General features: G+C 58.2%; 1 long non-coding RNA gene across 1 annotated transcript; it reads right to left on the bottom strand.

The window, feature by feature from the left end:
• Positions 1–456: 456 nt before the first annotated feature.
• On the bottom strand, positions 457–2,611 carry LOC114487719 (uncharacterized). The gene is made up of 3 exons (XR_003683035.2): positions 2,370–2,611; positions 1,738–1,985; positions 457–766 (listed from the first exon to the last, which is right to left on the bottom strand). It is a non-coding gene; the product is annotated as an uncharacterized lncRNA (long non-coding RNA).
• Between the last annotated feature and the right edge of the window lie 15,107 nt (positions 2,612–17,718).

Genomic DNA, 17,718 nt, shown 5'->3' with positions numbered 1-17,718 from the left:
GCTCCTTGCCCAGCAACGCTGGCTGAGCTTCCTGAGGGTTAAGCTGGGCCTCCTGGTGCCTCTTTCCCCGAAGGCAGTGCAGCCCGCAGCCCAGCCGGGCCACCCCCCCCCGACCATGTTGAGCCTCCCTCAAGCCATCCTCCCTGCATCCTGTCCTTTCCTCCAGAGCCAGCCATCCCCTCCTCCTCCCACTCCTCGAGGCTCCCTGCGTCATGGGGAAGTCTCTGCACAGAACAGCATCTGGATCTGATTACACGGGAAGCCACCCTCCACCCAGGTTCACTTTCACCGTGTCCATGTCCCTGTCTCAGAAAGCAAAGAGTGCTCTCCACTCGCAGCGCGCAGATCAGTGAACTCTGGGGTCAGACGTGGTGTCAACCCCACCCCAGGACCTTGCTGGGCAAGTCACAACTGCCTAATCTCGGGTGTCTCCTGGATATAAACCAGAGGGAGAAGCCTGCCCTGCTTACCTCCAGGGTTGCCAAAGGCACTGGCTGGGCCGCAAGTGCCCTGCACACCTTAGGTATTATTGTAGGTATTAAGTTGGGACAGGAGTATTTCATCAAGAGCACAATGGCAGTTTCATTTGTAAACTGGGGCCGACTCCATTGACTGGGTAACAACTTTATTATCCGTCGTAACTGTCAGCTTACAACCAGCAGCAGTTAGCCATCTGAAGCTCTGAGAGTGCTGTCTTCTTTAGGAGCCCACATTCAGTCTTGTCCTTCCTGTTTACTGTCTGATTCTCGGCTCAGAGGGAGGAGGGCTACAGGACATAAAGAGCATAGAGGAAGCAGCAAGCCAGCAGGAATGCGAACTCGGCCACAATTCAGCAAAGGGGAAAGTCAGTCTACTTTTTTTCCTGTGCCAGTGAGAGCTTTATCAAGGCACTAGCGCCTTTGGATCCTGCGCGAGTACTCCAAGGGCACCCAAGGCTCAGGTTCAGCAAGGGGTAGGCCCTAACACATGCTTTAGGGAAGCTGAAAGACAGCGTGGCAGGTGGGCCAGCCCCACAAGGGAGAGCACACTGCCTGTATGGATTGGATGGTGGCCCCCAACACTATATCCAGTCTCAAGCCCTGTAACGTGTCAGCGTGGCCTTATTTGAAAAAAGGGTCTTTGCAGGTGTACTTAAGGATCTCAAGATGAGAGCATTCTGGACTTAGGGTGGGCCCTACATCCAATGACAGGTGTCGTAAGAGAAAAACAAGAGGGAGATGTGAGACACAGCTACAAGGGAGAAGGTCATATGAAGATGGAGGCAGAGATTGGAGTGATGCAGCCACAAACCAAGAACACCTGGAGCCACCAGAAGCTGCAAGAGTAAAGGAAGGATCCTCCCCTAGAGCCTTGGGAGGGAGTATGGCCCTGGGACACCTTGATTTTGGACTTGTGGCTTCCAGAACCAAGAGAGACTAAATTTCTGTTTTAAGCCACCCAGTTTGTGGTGATTTGCTACAGCAGTCTCAGGAAACTCATACACTGCCTTTCTTGCTGGCAGGTCCCAGGCTCTCAGAGGTCCCCCAAGGTCAATTTGGCTTCCTGATACCACTCCTGAGCTGCTGTAGAAGAGCCCATTGAGATAGGACGTCTGCCTGGTTACTTGAGACCAAGCCACCTGAGTAACAAAGGGAACTTTATTCTGCGTTGTACATGCTGGGGAGAAAGGGGGGAGGGGGGTGATGAAGGGAGGTGGTAAAGATGGGGAGAGAACAGGGGCTTCCTCTCATGACTCACCCTGGGAGCTTTCCTGTCCCTTGGGGATGACTTCAGAGCCCTTGCATGTGACACTCCTGTTCCAAGGCCCAGTATCGACTGTCCATCAACATCGCTGTTCTCTCCGTGCGCCCAGGCCCAAGGGACCCCAGGATCTATTTCAGCTGAAAGCTTGACTTCTTAAGACTTGGAAGACAGGTTCTGAGTTTCCAAGAAGCCATACAAACTTCAGCAGAGGAAGGCCTTAGCAATGGCATCCAAACCCTTTACTGTACAAGGGAAAATGAGGCATTTTGCGTACTCTAGTAAAAGTATTTTTAAATTGTTTTTATTTCCTCAAGCCGCGTGCTGTGGGCTCCCCAGCCCCACCTGCCCAGATCACCAGCCAGTTTATCACTACCAGGGATTAGTTACATTCTCAAATGACCAGGCAAGAGGCTTCCTGTAGGACGGTAAGAAAAAATGCAAGAAATGGCCCCAATCTTCAAACGAGCTTATTTTCAGACTTGCTCCTTCCTCCCCCAAAGCTGGGCTGCTCCCGACACGCCCTCTTTCTTCCCCAAGCCGGGCTCCGACCCACGCCCTCTGAACCTGCCGGCGGGTAAGGCGGCGAGGGGCATAGCCCCTGAATCCAGGCAGGGCTGCCAACTCACCCGCCCGCAGCCCCTCCGGGGCGGGGAGGGCCGGGCCTTCAGCACGGCGGAGACAGGAAAAAGTGCGGAGGCGGGGGCGGCAGTGGCAGCGGCGGGGGGAAGGCGGGCAGCGGCCAGGGGTCGAGCGGCGCAGGCGGCGCCGGCACGTTGAAAGGCGACGGTCGTGCGGGTAGCGGCGGCAGCGGCTGCGGGGGCGGCTCGGTGTTGAGTGGCGGGCGGCCGCGCGCGCCCACGGGCCCTGGCGTGGCGGCGACCGCGGTCTCGGGCAGAGGCGGCAACGGCAGGTGCGCGGGCGGCGGCGCGGGCGCGGGGAGGCGCGGGAGGTCCTGCAGGGCGAGCGCGGCGGCGGGCGGCGCGGAAGCCCAGGCCTCGGGCGGCAGGTCGGGCAGCGCCACGTGGGCGCCGGGGCCCCAGGGCGCCAGCGGCTTGGGCCGCAGCGGGAGCGCGGGCAGCGGCGGCAGCTCGGCCAGGGAGAGCGCCGAGGGAGGCGGCGGCGGCGGCGCGGGGCTCAGGCCGGGCGGCAGTCCGGGCAGCGGCGGGTGCGGCAGGGACGGAGCAGGCGGTGGGGTCAGGGATAGAGATGCGCGGGCCCGGCCTAACCGCGAGTGGACGCGGGCGCGGGCCAGCCGCGGATGCGAACGGGAGCGAGGAAGCCGGGCCGCCAGCTTGGCCACCACCGCCGCGCCAGGTCCCCGCGCGCACAGCCTGCGGAGGCCTTGTTTCTCCAGCAGGTGGCCACGCGCCGCGCTGCGAGAGGCCCAGCCAATCGGAGCCGTGCGCCACCGCGCTCTAGCCAATCAAAGGCCAATGCGCCGGCGACCTGTGCGTTTCTCCCGCCGGCTGGCACGAGCTGTCACTGGCAGCCAATCAGAGGCAGCAGCGCTCTCTGTCAAGTTCTTCTTCCCGCCCCTCCCTCAGTTCCAGCCAGTCACAGTATTCCGAGTTGCCGCAGGCTCCACCCCTCACCATCCCTGAGGCCAGGCGCTGCGTGTGCAGTGGGCGCCCCCAACTGGCCTGAGGGTCTATTTAGTCGCGCAGCCCCCTCTACAGCCCCGCCCGCCCTCCCTACGACAGCCAATGAGGAGAGTGTATGGATCTCTTTTTGGGGGGGGTTTGCCCTTAGGGATTCTGGAGTGATGCTCCTGGTGTAGGTCAAGATCTACGCAAATTCCCAATGAATGATCCTACAGAAAAGATGAAATGATATCAATTCAAAAGCAAAGCTTGACATGCAGCATTTGCGTTAACGTTGTTAAGAACGGTTGTAAACAACACAGATGGGTGACAATCAGGAAAAAATGAGAAATGGTCAATCTATTTAAAATTGGAATATAGAAATCTTTATTAAAACATATTAGATTGCGCGTCCGCCTGCCGATGCAGGGGAACCGAGTTCGCGCCCCGGTCTGGGAGGATCCCACGTGCCGCGGAGCGGCTGGGCCCGTGAGCCATGGCCGCTGGGCCTGCGCGTCCGGAGCCTGTGCCCCGCAACGGGAGAGGCCACAGCAGAGGGAGGCCCACATACCACCAAAAAAAAAAAAAAAAAAAAAAAAAAAAAAGGAGGATGAAGTATATGACATTAAAAGGTTTTTTAAACTTTTAAATTAAACTTTTTCTTTTGCCCCACAACGGGAAAGGCCACAGCAGAGGGAGGCCCACATCCCAAAAAAAAAAAAAAAAAAAAAAAAAATTAGAGGGCTTCCCTGGTGGCACAGTGGTTAAGAATCCGCCTGACAATGCAGGAGACACGGGTTCGAGCCCTGGTGCGGGAAGATCCCACATGCCATGGAGCAACTAAGCCCCTGCGCCGCAGCTACTGAGCCTGCTCTCTAGAGCCCGCGAGCCACAACTACTGAGCCCGTGTGCCACAACTACTGAAGCCCGTGCGCCTAGAGCCTGTGCTCCACAACAAGAGAAGCCACTACAATGAGAAGCCTGTGCACCGCAGCAAAGAGTAGCCCCCGCTCGCCGCAACTAGAGAAAGCCCATGTAGCAACAAAGAACCAGTGCAGCCAAAAAGAAATTTATTAAAAAAAAAAATATATATATATATATATATTAGAGGGCTTCCCTGGTGGTACAGTGGTTAAGAATCCGTCTGTGCATATAGGGGACACGGGTTAGAGCCCTGGTCCAGGAAGATCCCACATGTCGCGGAGCAACTAAGCCCGGGCGCCACAACTACTGAGCCTGCTCTCTAGAGCACGCAAGCCACAACTACCCACAACTACTGAAGCCGGCGCGCCTAGAGCCCTTGCTCCGCAACAAGAGAAGCCACCGCAATGAGACGCCGCACACCGCAACAAAGAGTAGCCCCCACTCGCCGCAACTAGAGAAAGCCCGGATGCAACAATGAATACCCAGCGCGGCCAAAAATAAATAAATTAAAAAGAAAAACAATATTAGAACATTTCTCAGTGGGTTAGAAAGGATATCATCCACTGCCCTTACTGAGACAGTCTGCTCTGTGGCCCCTGTTCCCAGATGCTGCTCTTAATCCTGTTCTCCAGTAAAGAGACGATGTGGTTTATTCCACACCTCAGGTCAGAGAAACACAAGATGATTTTTTTTTTAAAGAAATGACCAAAAAAAGAGAGAAATGACATCCAGGATTTATTTATTTATTTATTTTTATTTTATTTACTTATTTTTTTTTTTGCAGTTCGCGGGCCTCTCACTGTTGTGGCCTCTCCCGTTGCGGAGCACAGGCTCCGGACGCGCAGGCTCAGCGGCCATGGCTCACGTGCCCAGCCGCTCCGCGGCATGTGGGATGTTCCCGGGCCGGTGCACGAACCGGCGTCCCCTGCATCGGCAGGCGGACTCTCAACCACTGCGCCACCAGGGAAGCCCTATTTATTTCTTTTTAATAAATTTATTTATTTAATTTATTTTTGGCTGTGTTGGGTCTTCATTGCTGCCCACGGGCCCTCTGCAGCTGCGGGGAGCAGGGGCCACTCTTCGTTGTGGTGCACGGGCCTCCCACCGCTGTGGCCTCTCTTGCTGTGGAGCATGGGCTCCAGGCATAAGGGCTTCAGCAGTTGCAGCATGTGGGCTCGGCAGTTGTGGCTCACGAGCTCCAGAGCACAGGCTCAGAAGCCGTGGCGCACGAGCCTAACCACTTACGGCATGTGGGATCTTCCAGAACCAAGGCTTGAACCCGTGTCCCCTGCATTGGCAGGCGGACTCTCAACCACTGCGCCACCAGGGAAGCCCAAGATGATATTCTTAAAGAATCAATACTTCTGTGAAAAAGCAAAAGTCTATAATGATTCTCAAATAGAGCAAATTAAATAAGGTAGGCTAAGAGAAATCAGTCTGGAATTCCAATAATGTTTACACAACCTCCTCAAGGTTGATCAATCCAAAACCTTGTGCATACTGCAGTCAGATTTTGGTCTACACCTGTTATCCTAAATCAGGCCACAGAAAGACAAGCTGAGTTCCTCATAGGGTGCCAAATCCCATCAACTCTATTCAGCTGGAATTCTTCAGTTAAGACAAAACTTCACCAGATTGCAAAAGGTGTAGGCTTGGGAAGGCACAGCTCAGAACAGAGGCTCAAAGAGACTGGTTCCAGGACTAGCCAAGCCCTGGGTCAAAGTTCAGAATAGCAGATCAATCCCCAATTGTGCAACCTCCATTCTGGACCCAGCCTAGGAGAGTAATTTGCTTCCACATTTCTGGGTGATTAAACTTATAATCATGGGATGAGAAAACGAAGCAATCCAGTAGCACTGATTACCGACATTGGATTAGTAACTGGCTTTTTAAAATGTTTGAAAGTATTCAGTAATCTGAGATATTAAATGTCTGATTTATTCATTTCCAAGAGGGGCTCATTTCCAAGAGCCCCTTAAGTGCTTAGGAAGAAGTTGCTGGTTGGATTTGTACACACGTACACCACCCCCTCACCCTGTTAAGAGATCAAGTGGATTGTGTGTAATTATTTGAAGTGTCTAAGGGAAATGAATTAATCAGGCTTGTAAAGCATGCTAAATATTTAGGGAGAAGCTGATCTGTCAAATTTATAATCTAATTGAGTACTAATCAAAGAATGTGAAAGTGAGTCTTACATCCAAATTATAAGGTCAATCAATACAATGAGGTCTGGAAGCAAGTATAATGGCTTAAGGAAAATGAGATTTTTAGTTGGATCATTTTAATAAGTTAATTATAAATTAAAACACAAATGACGAAAAAAAAAAAAACACCAATGACGCACAAGTCCTCTAACTTGGACATGGTTTCATCGCCAGATTGTGACCACATGATGCCCCCCTCCCCAAGGGCAGGCCTGAGTTCTCACATCTCTCCCATCTGGAGCACAGCCCCTGGCACACAACTGTGTTGATGTTTGTTGAAGGAATGAATAAGGGGCCCCCAGCTGGCCCCCAACCCAGCCAGTGATCCCCTGCACACAGCACACAGAGGCAAACAGGGAAGCACATTGCCTTTATTGATAGTTGCAGCCTGCAGGAGACTCCAGGCCAGAGGCCAAGCCCGAGGGTCTGGCCAGCCTCGCCTGGCAGGCCAGGCTCTGATACAGAGGAGCTCAGGGTGGGCAGTAAATCTGCTCTGGTGCTCAGCATTTCCCAAGAGGACAGCGGCCTGGGAAGAGGCAGAGCAGGGCCGTGGTGAGCCCTGGCTCCCTCCTCACCTCCTGGGGGACATGAGTCCTCTCCCTCCCCTGGCCTCTGAGGCCAGTCAACCAGCAGACACACACAGGTAGCCTGAGAGCTGGCTATATGTCCCCCCCCGAGGGCTGGGGGTGTCCCCCAGTGCAGCCTGGAGGGGCAACGATGGTGGCATGGGATGAGTGGGGGCAGGGGCCCTGCATTCCCTCTCACCTCCATAGCCATTTCCCATCAGGCCATTGCTGCCTCGCTTCACCTCAGGGCTCCCTAAGGCACACAGACAAGCCAGGGGACCCCAGTCATCAGAGGACTTCGCAGTCCTCCTGCCCACCCCAGCTTTACCCCAGGCCCTGGGAGACCCCCGCTCACCTAAGGGCCCAGGGCCCAGCTCTGGCCTCAGCTGCCCATAGGGCCCTGGGGGGAGGGGCAGAGGTGAGAACACTGAGTCCCTCCTGTCCCCCTGCTACTCCCTCCACCAGGAGTGCCCTCCCTCCATCTCTGCAGGGCTATAAGGTGGGCTGTACGGCTAGGTCCAGGGCCCAGAGCCCAGTTCTCCACAGCCACCCGACCCCTGATGACCCATTCCGAAACACCCCATTACCTGGCTGGCTCCTGACCTCTGGATATGCACCTCCAGCCCCATATCTAGGCCTCAAGTTGGCCCCCCAGGGCTGGAGGGAGGGCCAGGGAGAGCCCCTCGGGGCCCAGGCCTGACCTGAAGGAGGAGAGCCGGCTTGGGACTCCTGCCCACCAGGGTTGTACATTCAGGATGCCCAGTCCTTCCAGGGTCTCAGTGCCCCTCACCCACTCAGCCTGGTCCCCGCCGCCCTTGCTAGGGTTCCCTCTGCTCCCCCAGCGTTTCTTACCATTTCCTCCAAGGGCTGGAGCAGCCACATTGGGGCGCACAACTGCTGCCCCCTCATACCCTGCAAGAGACCCAGCTACCTCCTGCCCCACCCCTAGACATCCCTTTCCCCACCCCCTGCATGGTGTCCCCTGGGTCCAACTCACCATTCCAAAGCCATCAGCCCCAGGGAACCCTGGAGGAGGAAAGAGAAGGTCAGAGGCAGGAGCAGCCCCTGAGCCCAGAAAGCCCCACCCCACCCTACCCAGCAGCCCCAGGCACCTGGCTGTGCGCGGGCCTCAGGGAAGATCCCGGCTCCCAGACCACCATTCCTGTAACCAAAACCTGCAGGAGAGCGGTGGGAGAGGGGCTGGTTGGGATGGGGCGGGGGCAGCATTGGGGGGGCCAGGGTGACCTGCTCATGGAGAGACAGGGAGGGGCAGACAGTCTGACTCAGAGGCAGCCTAGAGAGGACCTCCGACAATCCCCCACCATCATCCAGCTAACCCAGTGGAGCCCACCTTCTGGAAGCCGTCCCTCCCTCCCTCTGGGCACTTCCCATTCTGTCTGCTGAGTCTGTCACTTTGCCCTCATCTGAGACAGGGTCCCACCGGCTCTGGCCACCACTGTGGTCCAGCGCATAGTACATAATTGCTGGGTGGATAAGGACGAAGGCTGACAGACAGACAAGGAGCACTCGCTGTGAGGGAGACACAGCTCATGCCCAAGATGGGGACCCGGGAGCTCACCGACTTTCTGGGGCTTGAGGCCACCACCAAAGCCTGGGGGAGAGGAAACAGGGGTCAGAGATAGCCGATTTCACCTCACTGCTTCCTGGGCTGGTGGAGGGGAGGGGAGGGAGAACTCAGGTGAAGGGCCTCCTCACCCAGTTCTGCTCCTGGTCTGTAGCCATTCGGAGGCTGCTACCCTGTGAGGGGAATAGAGATGAGCAGGGAGGACCCAGACTTTCCTGAACTCCTTGGGGGCCCAGTATGGACCTTCCAGACTCTGAGGAGGAAGGGACTCTCCTCATCCACAAGGAATGGAACCAGAAGAAATGAGGTAAGAAAGCAGCAAGAGATACCAAGGGTAGACTCAGAGAGGGACTTCCTGGCCTTAAGGTGACTGAACACCTGAGATGACCCAGGGAACAAGGGAGATGGAGGAATGACCTGATCTGGCATTGGGTGGGGCAGGGAAGGCAGACGCACACCTGCTTCCTGAGGTTTTGGCCCCCACTGGATGGCTGGAGTAGGTACTAGAAGGAAAGCCAGGGGACAGGAGTGAGCCCAGGGTGGGGCAGGTGGGGAATGCTGCAGACTGCCATGGGGGAAGGGGCTGGGGGAGCTGCCATATTGGGGGTCATGTGGGGTCTCAGGGCCAGAGTTCAGGCTTTTCCTCACTGACTTGCTGGAGATCAGGCCTGGGGGATTCTGAGTGGCCTAGCCAGACCCAGCCCCTCCTGGGACCAGGTACCCACCAGGGCCCCTCAGGTCCCTCATCCGCACTGACCTGGGAACTTGCCGTTCTGCACTGGGGAAGGGGGCTGGGATTTCAGGTCCCAGCCACCTGCTTTATCGGAAGGGATCCCTGGAGCGGGAGGCCTGGCAAGAAGCCATGGAGGGACCCCACCACTGCAGGGACCTAGATAGGGAGGAAGGGAGGGGGCAGTGAGCCCAGGCCAGTGCCGCCCCCAGGCTTCCCTCCTGGCCTCCACATGGCCAAGCCACCCGCCTGTGGTGGCTTCTAGGGCAGACACACCTTCCAGGGGAGAGAGTGGCCAGGCCAGAAAGAGCCCAGCTCCCATGGGCCACAATCTGCTCTGGGGACAAGGTGACCCAGCCACCTGATGTGGTTCCTGCTATTGCCCACCTCGCCCTCCACCTTCCAGCAATATCCCCCCACTTCCTTCTGTTCCCCGCCCCCTCACCTGGCTGGGCCCCCAGCCCATTGCCATTGCCATATCCTGGAGAGTAAAAGCAGGGATGTGAGGGACAGTATTGGGCAGGGGGGTTCTGGAAGGACAGCAGGAGGAGGTGCAGGACAGGGATGGGGAGGGCTCTGGCTCACCTGGCTTCTGAGGTTTCAAACCTCCTCCCAGACCTGCAGGAGAGACAGAGGCCGCCTCAGACCCCGACCAGCCCTTCCCCAGAAAGGAGCCCTCTGTCTCCCCTACTGAAGCCACCACTGAGCTCACCTGGAGGGAGCTGCAGCCCATTCCCTGGCATGTATCCTGGGAGGAAGTGTGGGCATGAGGGCAGGGGCTGGGTGGGGGAGACTTCAGAAGGGGCAGAAGGGAGGCAGGGATGGACTCACCTGGCTTCGGAGGGCTCAAGCCCCCTCCCAGGCCTGGGGAGAGACAGACAGAGGCTGAGTGACAGGTGGACCCCACCCTGCCCCTTCTCTTCCTCTGCCCAGTGCGCCCTGTGCCCCCTCTTCCCCACCTCCCAGAACTGCAGGGCCTGACCCTGCCTCCTTCACCTGGGAAGGCTCCAACTCCCAGCCCATTCCTGTAAACTGGGGAGACAGAGTGGGGGTTATGAGGAAGAATAAAGTGGGGGGAGTAGACAGTTTCTGGGGGTAAGAGAAGTGGGGGGTCCAATTCTGGGGTTTTTCCAACACCACCGAGCAATTCTCAGACACCATCTGGGTGTCCTACAATTTAACTCAAGTCCGACACTGTCTACGTGGAGACAGCATCAGATCCCACAGGTCAAAGGCTCAGACTTCTCCCCCAACCCCCACCCCACATTTCAGGCACCAATTTCCAGTCTAAGTTGTCACCTGTGCTTCTGACCAACTGGTCAGAATCAGAGATTCCCAGAGATTCCCACCACCCCCTCCATGGGTTTGATTAATTTGCTAGAGCGGCTCACAGAACTCAGGGAACATTTTACTTACTAGATAATCGATTTATTATAAAAGGATATAACTCAGGAACAGCCAGTTAAAAGAGACGCAAGGGACAAGGCACGTGGGAAAGCACGAAGAGCAACCCTCCCAGCACTTCCAGGTGTTCACCAGCCCAGAAGCTCTCCAAATCCTGTTCTTTTGCGGTTTTATGGAGACTTCATTACATAGGCATGATTGATTAAATCATTGACCAGTGGTGACTGACCTCCAGCCCCTCTCCCCTCCCTGGAGGTCATGGAGTGGGACTGAAAGTTCCAACCCTCCAATCACATGGTTGCTTCTCCTGGCAACCAGGCCCCACCCTCAGATGACCTAGGGACTTTCCAAAAGTCACCTTATTAACATAACAAAAGACATCTCCCTCTCTCTCTCTCTCTCTCTCTCTCTCTCTCTCTCACAGTGACAGGAATGTGAGGATGATTAAACATACATATTTCTTCTTATAAATCACAATATCACAGGGTGGGAAGAGAGAAAGGAGAAAGGGAGGGTTTACCTGGGTTCTGAGGCTTCATGGCCTCAGCAATGCCTGGAGAAGAAAGAGATGGGAGCAGGTAAGGGACCCATGACCCCCCTCTGAGCCTCTCCTCCAGAACCCTGGCATCTGCCCCCAGCACCCACTCCTGTACCTGGTCCGTAGCCGATGGGAACCGCAGACCCTGTCAGGATGGGCGGGAGGTTGGGGGTGGGGAGAGGTTGAGGAACACAGGAGGCCAGAAACTGTGCTTCCCTTTCCTCCCAGTTTAGGGACCAGAAAACTTGGAGCCTCCTCTGCTGCATTCCATTACCAACTCTGCCCTCTCCAAGGAGCCCAGGAGAGGACCCTCAGAACAGAGCCTGGGTGGGGACCACCTCGCCCCCTCCTCTCTCCTCCTCGCCCAGCCTCCAGCTTCTCCCGACCCCTCAGTTCTGAGCTGCGGGGCCTGTGAGGGATGGAGGGAGGAGCAGGGGGTTGGGGACCCTGGCTAAGTTAGAGGCAAGGATTTGTGGTCCCCCCTACAGAGCCAAGCCAGAACCCTGGAGGCTCTCCCCACCCCCTCTTAATCCTTCACCAATCCTGCCTCTTGAAGGCCTGGGAGGGAGATGGGAGAGAATGCCTAGATGTGGACCACACCGCAGAGCCCACCAGTCTCACCTGGCTGGGTCCCCAGCCCGTTGCTATTCCCAAATCCTGGGGGGACAGATGGAGACGGGTGTGTGAATAGGGGGAGGGGAGATTAGGGTTTGGGAGGAGGTGGAGAGACATTCCCGAACAAGGCTCACTTGGCTTCTGGAGTCTCACACTGGCTCCAAAGCCTGGTGGAGAGACAGGGGGCAGGTTAGGGCTCCTGGCCCCATCCCTGGGTCTCCCTAGCATCTCCAGGCAGGCCCGCCCCTACCTGCTCCATAGCCTGAGCTGCAGGGCCTGGGGGCAGGAGACAGGGGCTCTGGGTACAGCCTCTCTGAGGCCCCCGCACAAAGCAAGGTCCTTTAGCTCTCCCCCACCACCCCACCCCCAGCTGGGCCCTCGGCCTCCTCCTGGGGTCCAGCCTCCCTGTGGAGCCTGAACGCCATCCCAGCTGCCTGGGTCCCGTCTGGTTGGTGTCACCACCACCACCCACACCAACCAGCCAGGAAGGTGGACTCCTTGACGTCCCCTCACCAACGACATGCTCTGCTCTGGGCACGAGCTCCCGCCTCCTTGGCCCCCAGCCATTTCGAGAGCCTGTACCCTCTCTGGTCCTCTCTCTCTCAGATGCCCCAACTCAAGATTTTCAGTGGGGCACGGCCAGCGGGCCCCCGCCTCTGCCTCCACCTCCCCAGAATGTGCCCCCCGTTACATTCACGCTCCTTTCCTGCTTGCCTCCTCCTGCTGCCCAGGCTCGGGAAGGCCTGCCACCCCACCTGGCTGGGCTGCCCTGGGGATGTTTGTTAAAGGAGTATTTGTTGTGTGACGCCAGATGGGAGGGCGGGTCTCACCTGGCTTCTGAGATTTCAGTCCTCCGAGGCCTGGGGAAGAGAAAGAGACTGTCCAGTGAGTCCACCCGGATCCCCGTCCCCTTAGAGCTAGGGACAGCACCTCCACCCCTGCATCAGCCACCCCCTCAGTGAGCCCTGTGTCCCTAGAGCTCTGGGGTCGCACCCGGCTGGGCTCCATTCCCGGTACCAAACCCTGGGGAGACAGAGCAAGAGGCCTGAGGAGAGATCAGGGACACAGGAGAGATCAGGAGTCTCAGGACTCCTGAGAGATCAGGAGCACAGATGCAGAGATAACAGACAGAGCCCAACAGAGCAGAGCGTAGCTCACCTAGCTTCTGGGGTTTTCCTTTCCAGAAACCCCCACCTTTGGGTCTCTGCCCCCCGCAACTCAGCCCCGGTCCCCACTCTACCTGGTCCAAAGCCATTTAGAGCTGTGAGACCTATGGGGGGGTGGGTGTGACACAGGAAATCTGGATGGCACTGAAGTGAGAGTGAGCCCCAGCCTCCCCGCCTACCCGGACCCCTGCCCTCCCCTTCCACGTCCCTCCATTCAACCTAGCTAGGTTCACAAGAGGTGTGGGGAGCTCACTGGGGGGACCTGTGATAGGAAAAGGGCTGGGGAGACTGAGGCGGCTGAGAGATGGGATCCCAGATCCAGCCTTCCTCCATCCCTCTGGCCCAGAAGATTCCTGGGGTCTTAACATCCTCGCTCCTCCCTGCTCCCACTCTGGATGCCAGGAGCCCAGCCCACCCCCCACCCAGAAACGCCAGCAGCCTCCTCCCCAAGTTCTCCAACCCCTGCCTACTCCAGGTAGACAAGGTCTTTTGCTCCCTGCTTAAAACCACAAAGGTGTGTCCCACTGCCAGGTTCAAGTCCCCCCAGGCCTCCAGCCTCGGGCTGTGCCCTTTGGCTTTCCACCTCTGGTGGATTGCCCCCCAGTCCTGACCACAGCCTGCAATAGCACCTGGGGGTCCCGGCTTGGGCACTGGGCCCAGCGGGTCTGCAGCTGGGTCAGGGTTGACTGGCTCGGTCTGCAGTGTGAAGCCAAGGCCGGGCTCAGGTAGGCACTTGGGAAATTTGGTGGAATGAGTGAGCCTCTAAGAGGCCCCCTGTTAGGAGCCCAGAGTGGTGGCTGGCAGTGACCTCTCCCTCCCCCAGCAGCCTGGGCCCTAGCCACCCTCACCTAGCTGGGCCCCCAGGCCATGGCCAATGCCCTGTCCTGGAGAGGAAAAACCGTATGTGAACAGTGGATTGGGGGAGGACTTGGGGTGGGGACAAGGACAGGGATGGACAGGGACAGAATTAAGATGGTGGGACGGAAGGGCAGGGTCTCTGTCTTACCTGGTTTCTGAGGTTTCATGCCCCCTCCTAAGCCTGGGGAAAGAAGAACTGAGCCACATGCAATGTGGACCCCTTCCAGCCCCTATTCTCCCCCAAGAAATCAATTTTCTGCCCTCCCCCCTCCCTTCTTCCTAGGACCCCAGGTGCCCTTACCTGGCTGGGCTCCAACTCCTGGGAAGGCCCCAGCTCCCAGCCCATTCCCACTGCTGAGTCCTGGGGAGACAGAGCAGGAGTGAGTAAGGGGAGTGGGGGTGGGGGTGGAGGGACGATGGGGGGCAGAGGACAGGGACATAGGGACAGGGTGGGGCTCACCAGGCTTTTGAGGTTTCACACTCCCTCCAATTCCTGAGAAAGAGACAGAGACTCGTGAGGGAGCCTAGAGCTCCTGTGAACCCCGAACCCAAGCACGTGCCGCCAGCTCCCCCCACCCCTCCCCTACCTGGTCCCTGGCCGTTCTGAGCCGCGGGGCCTGTGGAGAGAAGGAGGGTGGAGGTTGGAGCCCAGCCAGTGCTGGGTGGGCCCACACCTCCTGTGGTGTCCTCACCCCACAACCTTTGCGCCCCTCAACAGTTATTCCCGTGGAGCATGCCCAGAGAGGGGCCTGGAAGTCTGGAAGAGCCTCCCCAAGACCACAGCTCAAGCCAGAGGAGTGGCAGCAGCGGCTAATGAAGGGAGCAGTCCCTGGGAGGGTGGCACAGTGGCAGGGCTGGGGACAGGGTGAGAGGGCTCCCCCGCACCTGGTTTCTGAGGTCTTACGCCCCCTTCCAGCCCTGGGGAGTGACAGAGAGATTGACACTGACCCCTACCAGCCCCTCCCCTAAGAATGTGGGCCGGGACCCTGAACCCCCCTTGCCTGCCCCTCCCTACAGCCCCCTGGCCCTGGAAAAGCACCAATCCTGAATCCATTTCTGCTCCCAAATCCTGGGGACACAGAGGTGGCGCTGTTGGCTGTGGGCTGGCAGGTTGGGGCAGGCAGAAAGGGCCAGGATAGAAATGGGTGGGGAGAGTGCCAAGATGTGCAGGGCAGGGCTCACCTGGCTTCGGAGGTTTCATGCCCCCTCCCAGGCTGAGCCCCTGCCCTCTCCCCAGAACGCAACTCTCTCCCGGTTCCCTGATTCCAGCTCTGTTCACGCCTTCCCCCTCCCTGGACCACAGGGTGGTGCCCCAGGCGCCCTCACCTGCCTGGGCTCCCAGCCCTGGGAAGGCACCAGCTCCCAGCCCATTTCCATATCCTGGGGAGACAGAGCCAGAGGGAAGGATGGGGTGAGGGGCTGGGGCTTCACAGGGCAGGTAGATGGAGAGGTGGGCAGAGGGGAGGTCATGGAGCAGGTTTCACCTGGCTTCTGGGGTTTCACCCCCCCTTCCAAAGCCTGGGGAGAGAGATGCAGTAGGTGAGGGCACCCCAGGGATCCAGCCTCTTCCTGGGGCTCCATGAACTGAGGGCTAATGTGGGGGGCATTTGTGGTCCCAGCTGAGGTAGGGGTGGAGAAGGGGTGCCCTTGTTCTCCATTCCCCAAACCAGACAACTGGAACCGTTTTGGTCCTTCCCTTTGCCTCCAGTGAGTCACCAGTTGTGCCCTGAGGGAGCCTGGGGGAAGACCCAGTGGTATCCTCCCCACCCCTCATATCCAAACCCATCTTTTTCCCGGAACCTCCTCACCTGGCTGGGTGGCAGCACCTGGGAAGGCCCCGACTCCCAGCCCATTCCCCTTCCTAAACCCTGGGGAGACACCTGGGGAGACAGGGCAGAAGGGGGTAAGGGAGAGGGGCAGAGAGATGGGGAGAGACAGGTAGGGCGAGGCTCACCCAACTTCTGGAGTTTCATGCCCCTCCAATACTTGAGAGGGGGATGGGGGTCAACTGAGGGTCTCAGGAGACCCCATGTCAGGGGTGCCCCTAGAATCCTGGCCCCACCTCCACCTGTTCCCTAGCCATTGGGAGCTGGAGGGCCTGTGGGGAGAGGAAGCAATGAACTGGGTGGGTTTGGGGTGAGGGTGCAGGACCCTTGGACCCCACCAGAAACAGCAAACCTGAAGGCTCTCTGTCTGTCCCTTCACCCCCTGGAATCATTCACCAATCCTGCCTCTGCTCCAAGGCCTGGGAGGGAGCAGGGGGAGGGGCAATGCCCAGCCCCACCACTCACCTGGCTGGGCTCCCAGCCCACGCCCAGTGCCGAATCCTGGGAGAAGAGATAGAGGTGAGGGGTGTGAGAGAAGGGTGGGGGGACAGAGAGAGAGCCGGGGCCAGGCAGGGCCCACCAGGTTTCTGAGGTTTAACACCCTCTCGGAAGCCTGGGGGAGACCCAGTGAGCCGGTGAGAGACCCAGGACGCCCTCCACCCCATAGCCATTCTGAGCCAGGGCCTGTGGGAACTCAGCTCCAGTCTGTTCTTCCCAAGAAGGGTGGGGGGAGCAGGAGGGGCCCTGGCTCCTCGGAGCTCACTCCCCTTCCTTCCTTCTTTCGGCTCTGAGCTGGCCCAGGGCCTCGCAGTGAGCTGGGCTTGCCCGCCCTGGAGCTGGGTTCTGTGGGCAACCGGGGAACAAGCAGGGACAGGAAAGAGTTATACCCCCGGGGCGTGTACATGGTGAGACAACAGAACCGCCTTGATGGATTCCTGGGGCAGGGGAGCAGTGTGTAGGAGGGAAAGCACAAGACCTGAAGGAAGCGTGGTGGGCGGGCTTCTCCACCCGGGGCTGGGGTTGGGGGTAAAGTGCAGCAGTGTGGTCCCCAAGTGTTTCTGAGATGGCTGCCTCCCCCAGACCCAAATCCCATTTGCCCATGCCTTACCTGCTCCTAGACCACTGGGGGTGCTGTAGCCTGTGGGGGAAATGGGAAGTTGAGCCTGGGGGGCAGGAGGGGCCAGGAGCTGGGTGCCCTGCTCTCATTCCCTGCCCCGCCCGCCACCACTCAGCCAGCTTTACCTGATGGATAGCCATTCAAGCCTCCTAAGCCTGTGGGGTCAGGAAGAGAGGGTGACTTAGGAGGCAGCAAAGAGCTGAATCTGGATGCTCCCTGCAAAGCGAGAGAGCACACCCCCCTCTCTGGGCCTCAGGTACCCTGGTGTCACTGCAGGGTGAGCAGACTGGTGGCAGGGGCAGGAGAAGTGGAAGAGTCCCTGGCATGGAGGGAGGTGTCTGGGCCATACCCCTGGGAGCAGATCCCCCTGCACCCTCTTCCAGGGGCAGTTGCACCTCTGGCCTCCATTCTTACTTGAACCCCTCCCTTCCTGGAAATCCCATCCTTGTCCCCCAGCCCCAAAGTCTCTCTCCTGCAGCTTAGGTGTGTCAGGTCTCAGGAGGAAGCCCCTCTCCCACCTGTAGGGCCCCACAGGTCCCTAGAGGGAAGACCCTTCCGGACACCCCAGCCCTGGCCCCGCCCCAACTCGCCTTGTCTCCTCCCTTCCTGTCCCACCTCCACGCCTTTGCCTCATGTCACTGCCAGCGATGTCCTTCCCCTTTCCTGTCGCAATCTGCCCTCCCACCCCCCTGCCTCCCCCCGCAAAACCAACTCCAGGCCTTCCCCCAGCCCTGATGTTCTTACACCCAGGGTTGAGATTCTGTCCCATCTCAACTCAGTTCCAAGGGTGTGAGCTGTCTGTTTCTCACACTTGAGCTAACGTGAACAAGGTCACCTGCCAGGAAGACACGGATGACCCTGT

The sequence above is a fragment of the Physeter macrocephalus genome, chromosome 14 (assembly GCF_002837175.3).
Source record: "Physeter macrocephalus isolate SW-GA chromosome 14, ASM283717v5, whole genome shotgun sequence".
Taxonomy (NCBI): domain Eukaryota; kingdom Metazoa; phylum Chordata; class Mammalia; order Artiodactyla; family Physeteridae; genus Physeter; species Physeter macrocephalus.
This window is presented reverse-complemented; position numbering and strand designations above follow the sequence as displayed.